We start from the raw sequence: 9,166 nt of genomic DNA, 5'->3' as shown, positions 1-9,166 counted from the left end.
TTTCGTAATAATATTTAAATGTCACTTTCGAGTTTTTTTTAATTCGGCCGTTTCAAAGTGTTTAAACAATACAATAAAAAGCTTTTCGGTAACATATAGAGCCGATAAATCGTAACCAAAGTAACTTATGGCAATTATTTCGCAGGTAATACAGGTATACGACAAACTTGCAGAATACGAGATGTATTTGTCTATTGTGTTTGCTGTCTTAGTGTTTTCTGAGGCTTCAAGTATAGGCCCGTCAATGAAACTTTGGGGCTTAAACGGGCTTTTCAAAAACGATTCGGGTTCAGTCCGGGCTTCGGGCTGTACTTTCGGGTTCGGGATCCAATTTCGGGCCCGTTTACAACTCTGGAACACTGCACTCACAACATTCGCTCGGTCTTAACATATAGCAACTACAGCAATTAAGAAAAAAGTGACTTACCAAAGATAACTTTGTAACGAAAAACAACCGATCCTTGACCCCAGCCAACGCGTGGACGATCGGTTCTTCGCACCAGTGCTCGAAATCCCCACGGATAAATTCCCAGTATAGTGTATTTGAATGTATCTGGATACACGGTTGAACCGGCCACAGTTCCGTTCACAGCTTTTGCAATTTCGCTGTAACATTGATCGTAGACGACTTGTACAATCTTTCCATACGGCGGACCACTAACACTAAAGCTGGACAATCTTTCTTGCGAAGTAATTCCCGGTTCTACAAAAAAATAACACTTGGCAAAAACTTTCATGAGGCCTTAAACCATTTAAAACTTTTTTAAAAGGTGTCAATTTTTTGCAGAAAATATTCTACGAATATTGTCTAGATCAGCGGTTCCCAAACTGGGGTCCGCGGTCCCTTAGGGGTCCGTGAGGCAATTTTTGGGTGACCGCGAAGCGGTTGAAATAATTCTATAATTCTATAATCTTATTTGGCGTCAGTTTGTGCCACAAAATAAGTTTAAATCAAAGTAGAATTGAGAATCGATTGTCTCCATTGCTAAACAATGACTTTTATGGAATGACAACTATCAAAAATGCGATTGTTCGCGCACAATCGTAATGTTTTTTGTCCTGTTTGTGGTGTAACATGCTGTCTTTGGGTGATTGTTATGCGCAATTTTGCACAACTAGCTAAAATCCTGCAATCAACTTTCGTTTTATGAAATACACATTTATGCTTAAGGACCGCGAGCCCTCGAAATAATGGCAAAGGGGCCGTTTTGAAAAAAATATGAAAAAGTTTGGGAACCACTGGTCTAGATGTAAAAACCAGTCAAAATTTGCAAATACACTGTCGAAAATCATTTAACTGTGCCTGTTTGGTCGTTTCAAAACAGTTATTTAAACAGAAAGTTGATGTTTAAATTCAAGTTTCGGCACGAAGAGGAATTGAGTAAGCCATTTCGCAATATAGGTTTAAATCAACATCCGATACGAGTCAGTTTTTCTTCAAATAAGATAGAGTTTTGTGAAAACAAGCTTACCATCATCGCAACGATCTCCGGTGTGTGTTATAGGGCATACACATCTAAAATAATTCCTAGTTGGTACGCAAGTTCCCCCGTTCATGCATGGAGAAGATGCACAGTGTGTTAAACCTTTAAACATAATTCATTTTCAGGAAGTTGCATTTACTGCTTGTGTTAACCATAGGATTGTATTGGTCAACTTACGAGTTTCACACAATGGTCCTGTTGTAAGTTCTGCACACTCACACATTGTTCCTGTTTCTATGTTTCTGCACGTGCCTCCGTTTTCACACGGGTTTGCTTCGTTGTTTATTGATCCTATAGCGACGAAATACTAGGTTATAGTCTCCTTATAAAAAAATTGTTACCTACTAAAAGATTGGAAAACTATTTTTTGAGCTCTTACGGAAAACTGCTCTCCATTGGATCAGCGCTGAAATGTTTGCGGAGCTTGTTTTATTTTTCTTCCTCCAGATCTTTATTTGAAATCCCCATTGATAAAGGCTGAGCACTCTAACTCCGACATCAGCAGAGAACTGATGGTCAACTAACGGCAGAATTTCAATGGCAGGTTCGCTCTTGCACGTCGTGTAAAGTAATATAGATGTCATGCTGTTTTTACTTTCTTCGAGTGATAGGATAACGGCGCCTTCTTCGTAACCTAAAAATGTAAGTTATATAAGTCAGTTTATAAAATGGTGTTTTATCGAATTGATTTTGTGCTTTACACTGGTGGCTAAAAAAGAGAAGCCAAGTTGAAGTTAGTGGCAATAGCTATTCAGTCATTTTTTAGAATATCGTCCCAAGCCGCAACCACAAAGTCATGCTATTTTAAGCTTACATAAACTGCTAACAATGCACTTCCAGGAAATTTACCCTGAGTGCAATTTCTTCCTGTTGTTCCTGTTGGGCATGTGCAGTTGTAACCATTATCCGATTCTGAACAGGTTCCTCCATTGCAAGGATTGGGATAACAATACACAAGTCCTTGGAAGCAAAATACGTCCGTTGGTATCAAACTTTGAAACTTATTGTGCATACATCATAACAGTGACTTTTATGGCTGGTGAAGTATAGTCAAACCGCTACAACGTCGTTTTAAACATTCTGGTAACAGATTTCGTACTTTACTTTGATTATTCAGTAAATACAATTTCTGGCGCAATGGAGACCTAAAATGTTTGGGTTTAGGACGGGTCTCCGTCTGGCAATTTTGTGTTTTATTGTATACGTATTATAGCCTGCAAACAAGTCGATCATTAGCCTTTACCCGTAAACTTTGTAATGAGATAAAAAAATGATTAAAACTTGTACTTCTAAGAAACCTATTTGTTTGTGACAAGCCGCAAACCTAATTGCAAGCTACTTTGCAAGTGCTGTTTTAAGTTTGTTGGCTTCAGGCATGATTCAAGCCCAAACTTACTTGTTTGACAGCGATCTCCCCCATACTGTGGAGGACACTGACAGACTTGCCCAGTTGCACTGTTGGTACAGGTTCCCTCGTTTAAACATGGATTTGTTAAATAATCTTCCGTATCTGCAAACCAAAGTCGGTTTTACAGCATTTGCAAAATTGTTTACCTGTTACCTGTTATTTTTCTACAACACAAAAACCTTAACTAATGGACTATAAAATCAATGAACCGTTCAAATGAACCGACTGATTCTGTTATACCAAGGATTTTATAGTCCATTGGTTTTACTGTATTATAGTTAAAAAGGCAAACAGTGATCGTCAGTTTAAGACATGCTGTTGATGGATTTGATGTATTACTAAAGTTGTTATTTTGAAAAACCTTAACTAGTTTTAATGTCAGGTCATGCAGGTGTTCTGTGGTGCCTCGCTCTTTAGACTTTGTTGTCAAATGCTCAACAGCGACAATTACAAGTACATTTTTTTATATTCTTTATAAGGTAGGCTTGAGCGGCTGTTTTTACAATTAAAACTGCTTACCATAAAACAACTTCCAATGCATATCGACACCTCTTTGTGTCCAAGCGAAGTTTTGGTCCGTTCTTTCTACCTCAGCTTGAAATCCCCAATCATAAATGTTGATAATAGTGGCTCTAAACGTTTCAGACCATCTTTTGTCTCCGATGACAGTCGTTATAACTTCACTTGCTATTCCGTTGTAACATCGATCATACACAACGTTTATTTGCTTTGAATAGGGAGGTTCGGTTCTCGCCCAAGCTCCAACTCTTGCGGTGCTTCCGACCCAGAAACCTCCTAGAATTTAAACACAGTAAGATTTGCACAGTTTGTGAATTTTTCCGTTCATGGACCCCCTAAAAGTGATAATACTCTTTTTTGCAATACAACAGATGTTTCGTTATAGCGACTGAAAATGCAAACACCTAAAGACTGCAATTGTTGAAAACTTGTTTTGGGAAACTCAATACCCAACAATGCTTTAAAAACACTTTCTAAAATGCGCATATAGTTATGGAAATGTTCGGATCAAGGTTTTTTACTTATTTGTTTGTAAAAATGTTACACTTTGCGCACAGATACAAGTTCAGGTAATTTAGTTTCTCTGTGTAAATAAAAAATATACCTACTTAAAGAGCAATCTGGCCCGTTCCAACCCTTAGGACAAGAACACTCATAACCTGTCGGTAACTCGATACACGTACCGCTGTTACATGGATTAGGTATGCAGTGGAAAAGACCTGCATAAAAAGTGGTTTAAATTTAGGAAACAAATAACTTAGTACAAAACTCAAGCAAAGTCCCCTCAAGCAAAGCATGCTTTTTGTTTGTTGGTAGTAGAAGAAAATTTGCTTATGGCATTGTCCTGAGGAGACGTTGGAACTTTATAGAAATAGGCAGGGTATGGCCAGTAGGTTCCTTTTCTTGGCTTACGTGTTTCACATGATTCTCCTCCATACTCGTCGGGACAATCACATACTTGGCTTGTATAGCTGTTGATGCATTCGCCACCGTTTAAACACGGGACGCCTCGCGATTGGTCAACATCTGGAAAACAAATTACCTAGACATTATTTTATTGTAAACTGTAGTGGACATTGAATGCAAAATTACAATGTTTTTGCAATCCTGAGCATTTTAACAATGTTTACAACAATGTCTAAGTTAGTATACATAGTAACGTCGTCATAATGTTTATGTAAGTCAAAAACATTACCAAAATATGCCGTCCAGCGTAAGTTGACATCGCGTTGGCCCCATCCTATGTTTGACCGGTCAGTTCGCCGAACCAATGCCGTGAATCCTCCGGATACTATCTCTAAAATTGTGGCGCTAAACGTGTCTCTCCACATGCCTCTACCAGTCACAGTTGCACTGATGTTATGGGAAATTACTCCATGACATTCTTTGTACGTTACTTTCACAGTTTTTGTGTACGGCGCAATATCCGGGTTCCAACCAACCAAGTATCTTCCGGACTCTCTTGTTGCTGCCAACAACAAACGCCACTGATTCTACTTTCTTGTCGGTTTATGTGGGTATATCACAAAGTATGTTTAATTTGCCAGTAAACTGATGCGGCAATTCCTAATTCTTACCTATCTCGCAATTTGGTCCTCCTTTTCCTTCCGGACAAGCGCAATTGAAGTCGTTTTCGAGTTCTGTGCAGGTTCCAGTGTTGCAGGGATTTGGACGACAGAAAGACAATGCTGAATCAAACAACTAATTAGCTATATATATGTACAAATGTAAGTTTGAAAACCTCACCACAGAACTCACACCCCTAAAAAATAATGTTACACATAATGCAAAAAATTAAACATTTGTTAACCCTTAATTTGATCAATAAGGTTACGACTAGCTATTGGTAGGATCAGGTAAAGAACATGGAAGAATTTTGAAATTAAGTACCACAAATCTAATGGTATTTTGGAAATATCGAGAAAACCAAAACTACGAACTTGTGTCACAAAATTCTCCAGTGTAGTCTTCTTCACAGTAGCACCTTCGCCCAACCTCAGCATTGTTCCTGCAGCTTCGCGCATTTAAGCATGGTGTTTCCGTAAATCTACGTGTTTCTTTAAAAACAAATAACGAAAAAGATAATCTAAAGCGGATTTTGATACAAAACAATAAAACACAAACGTTACAAACTGTGCAGTCTAAATCCATCCTAGATTTTCTAGCTAAACTACGCTTTGTAAATATATTTCACCTAAGAAACAGGCATTTTCAATATTTTTGAAAGACAAAGTAATACAAAATCTCTGAAAAATGGTAGCCATTCCACACCTAACCAAAAATTTCGTATTTACCAAAAATTGCCTTGTATCGAAGCTTGACTGAAGATTGTCCCCAACCTGCGTATGGGCGATCGGTTCTTTGCACCAAGGCCCGAAACCCCCACGGATAAATTCCCAAGATGGTGTGGTTGAATTTATCTGAATAGTAGCTCGACCCAGTAACTGTTGCGTTGATGGCTCTAGCGATTCCACTGTAACAACGGTCATAAGCGACTTCGATGATTGGACCGTATGGTGGACCGCGGGCTCGAAATTTTGATATTTGCACAAACGAATCGATAGCTGGTTCTGCAAAACGTGTATAGGTACAGTTTAGACTCTTGATCAAATTCCTTAACATTTTTAAAATTGTAAATTCTTTAAAAGTATTTAACTAACAAAAACATTTTTCAACTGTTTGTTATTCTAGAATTCCCAAAACTGTGACGAATACAGGCACATTTCTAAAAAAATGTCAAACCGTATCTGCCTGCACTATTTGCAGCTATCTTATTCATATTAGACATATTTGTACGGCCACAAACGTTGTAATTTCCCCCTCCTAAAGGTAATTTGTATAAAGGTAATATTTACCAGTGTCACATCGATCACCGCTGAAAGCTAATGGACATTCACATCTGTAGTGTGAAGGTGTTGGAATGCAAGTACCTCCGTTCATGCACGGGGAAGAAACGCAATGCGTCAAACCTAACAATAAGTCGTGTGTAAATAGAAAGTATTACCCAACTAATAACGCTAGTGATGTCTTGATTGAATTCGCGAAAACGACTTCACGCTTAACATATCTTATTTAAATTCTTAAAGATTGTGTAAACAAACATATATGGGTCAGTGGCACTAAAACGATAAAAACTGAAGTAGTTCCAGATCCTAACATATTAATTTCCGCCCAAAACTGGGCTATCACCTAGATAGGTTAATTGGCTAAATCTACATCAATAAGGCGTTATGTGATAGGGTTTTTCCTGGAGGAAATTTGGAGCAGTGCGAGAAAATCTAATTTAGGTGAATGTTTGGGGTGTAGTGCATTTTTTCCACCAACCATCATGATTAGAATCGAAACTCACGAGTTTCACATCGTGTTCCGGTGGTTAGACTCGGACAATCACATTCTGTTCCTTGATCAACGTTTCTGCAACTCCCGCCGTTCCGGCAAGGATTTGTCGAAGCATCAGCTGAATCTGTGACAAGTAGTTAATGATTGAGTAGTATGTAACATGCGCATTTTTTGCATCACAACGATCGTAATGAGCGGACGGTCTTATATTATTTCCATTTTAATGGTGTAAATAACTGCCAAAATAGACGTAAAAAGCGACATGCTTTGTATTTCAAATGTTTCGGCAAATGCTTATCATCAGTGATATCGAAACGTTTGAAATATAAAGCATGTCGCTTTTTACGTCTTTTTGGGCCGTGATTTTCACCATTAAAATGAAGAGATCTGTATGTAGTATTCCAAAATTTCAATTTTATTCTTAAAATCATTTCCAGTTATTTTGCTGGTTGCAACAAAAAGCGATTTAAAACTCACTCTAATCAACACATTGAATAGTTCAATAAGACAACTTCTCACCAAACACAGCATTCCAACTAATTTCAATAGGTTCGTAGGCAGGGTTTGCTTCTTCGTTTTGCCTCCAGACTTTGACCAGAAAACCCCAGCGGTAAATTTCAATGACTTTGGCCCCAACCGTAGATGACACGTGGTTGTGAACAGATAGGTTAACTTCTATGGCGTCCTCAGCCTTACATGATGAGTAAAGTATCTTGGACGTTATGCTGGTGGTTGAAGTGTTATCAAATAAAAGATTCGCTTCATTCTGTTCGCTCCCTGAAAAAAAGAGTTGAATTTCAAATGTACACGATGATCTTAAAAAGAAAGCTAAACATTAATTTAAATCCGACACGATATGTTACATGCTTTCTTACAGATACTGATGACGCTGTAAGGCGCACTTATGTATATTTGTATATTATATATGTCAAAAATCTTTAGTACCGATGACTAAATGTTTATCATAATGTTTATCACTACAGGACAGCATGGTCCGATATAACGTCTAAAATTGTACATTCTAGGATTTTCACTACACTGCAAGTTCTTAGTTGTTATAATAGTACACGTAGTGCATATCTGATTTCATAGTACTGCCATTCGGTTTGCTTAAAATTTTAAACATGTCCTATGTATTACCCTTTTCGCAGTTTATTCCTTCCCTTCCTGTTGTACACGAACAGTTGTAGCCGTCATCAAACTCGGTGCAAGTTCCTCCATGGCATGGATTTGGGTAACAATACACCAAAGCTAAAAAAGCGTCCCAGTCATATTTTTTTGTGAAAAAGAGATTGCAAAAATAACTTTTTTCACATTGCTATAGGCGCTTAATATTGTATCAAAATCGAACAAGTTACATGAACCTCTAATCTAAAAGTATCAAAGTTTGGTAATTTGTAAAAAGCAAACCCTGCAATAGCAGTGCAAAGCAGTTCAAGACGTTCAGTTTAAATCAAACTAAAATCCTATTAAACCTAATGACGTCGCAACACGGAGTTTAAGGCAAAACCGCTTATCGTATAGGTTAAAGGTCGCGAAATAGTTCATGTCACACACTGTGTTGCAGTTTGACCATTGCTTTCACATGGTATCCAATAGAACGCATTGCAGTGTAAACCCCTCAGGCCTTTTGGGCCTTAAACAGATCGGCATGCTGGAAAATGTAAAACCAGTCATTCAGTTGAACATTTTGAAAATTTTTTGACTTGCCATGTCCGTTTTTTTGCAAATGCTTTTGACATTAAACGTGAAATTTACTGCAACGCAGCAAAAAGACTTGGGCGATTAGGGCCATTGGAATTTTGTACAAAGCCGTGGCCTGAAAGACCCTTTTTATAGACCGTTTACATTTTAATAAACGTACACTACTAAATTGTGTACACCGTTTAATAAACTAATTTAATCTGCTTCAAGATATCAAAACGTGCTTTGATCTCAGAATTTCGCTTTCGATTCGTGTTATGTTTCTACTAAACCGGTTTATTCGTGACCAGAACAGAAATTCGAAGAAAAAACGCGATGAGTCCATGACATGTGTCAAATCAATGTGAACTTTTCACTTATCGTATGCTGTGAAATGTGGAACGACTTACTGCTAATGTGCAATTCCAACACCTTCCCCCCAAAATTGCACACGTTGGGTTGCCAAGGAAATATTTGGGAGCATTGCTTCCTCAATGACATGTTAAATGCATTTGTGCAAACTTACGCTTCTCGCAAAGGTTGCCGGAGTATTGTTCAGTGCATTGGCAGACCCTACCGTTGGCCTCGTTGGTGCAATTACCTTCATGTAAACAGGGATTGTCCTGATATGTTGTCGTCTCTGTTGACACAAATTCAAGTTTAGTAATAAGAGGATTTTAGCATCGTTATTTGTTGACAAAAAACTAATGCAACTCTTGCTGTGGTGTGTCAG

This window comes from Phallusia mammillata, chromosome 5, assembly GCF_965637545.1.
Source record: "Phallusia mammillata chromosome 5, kaPhaMamm4.hap1.1, whole genome shotgun sequence".
Lineage (NCBI taxonomy): Eukaryota > Metazoa > Chordata > Ascidiacea > Phlebobranchia > Ascidiidae > Phallusia > Phallusia mammillata.
The sequence above is the reverse complement of the archived record's forward strand: the minus strand, read 5'-3'. Positions refer to the sequence as shown.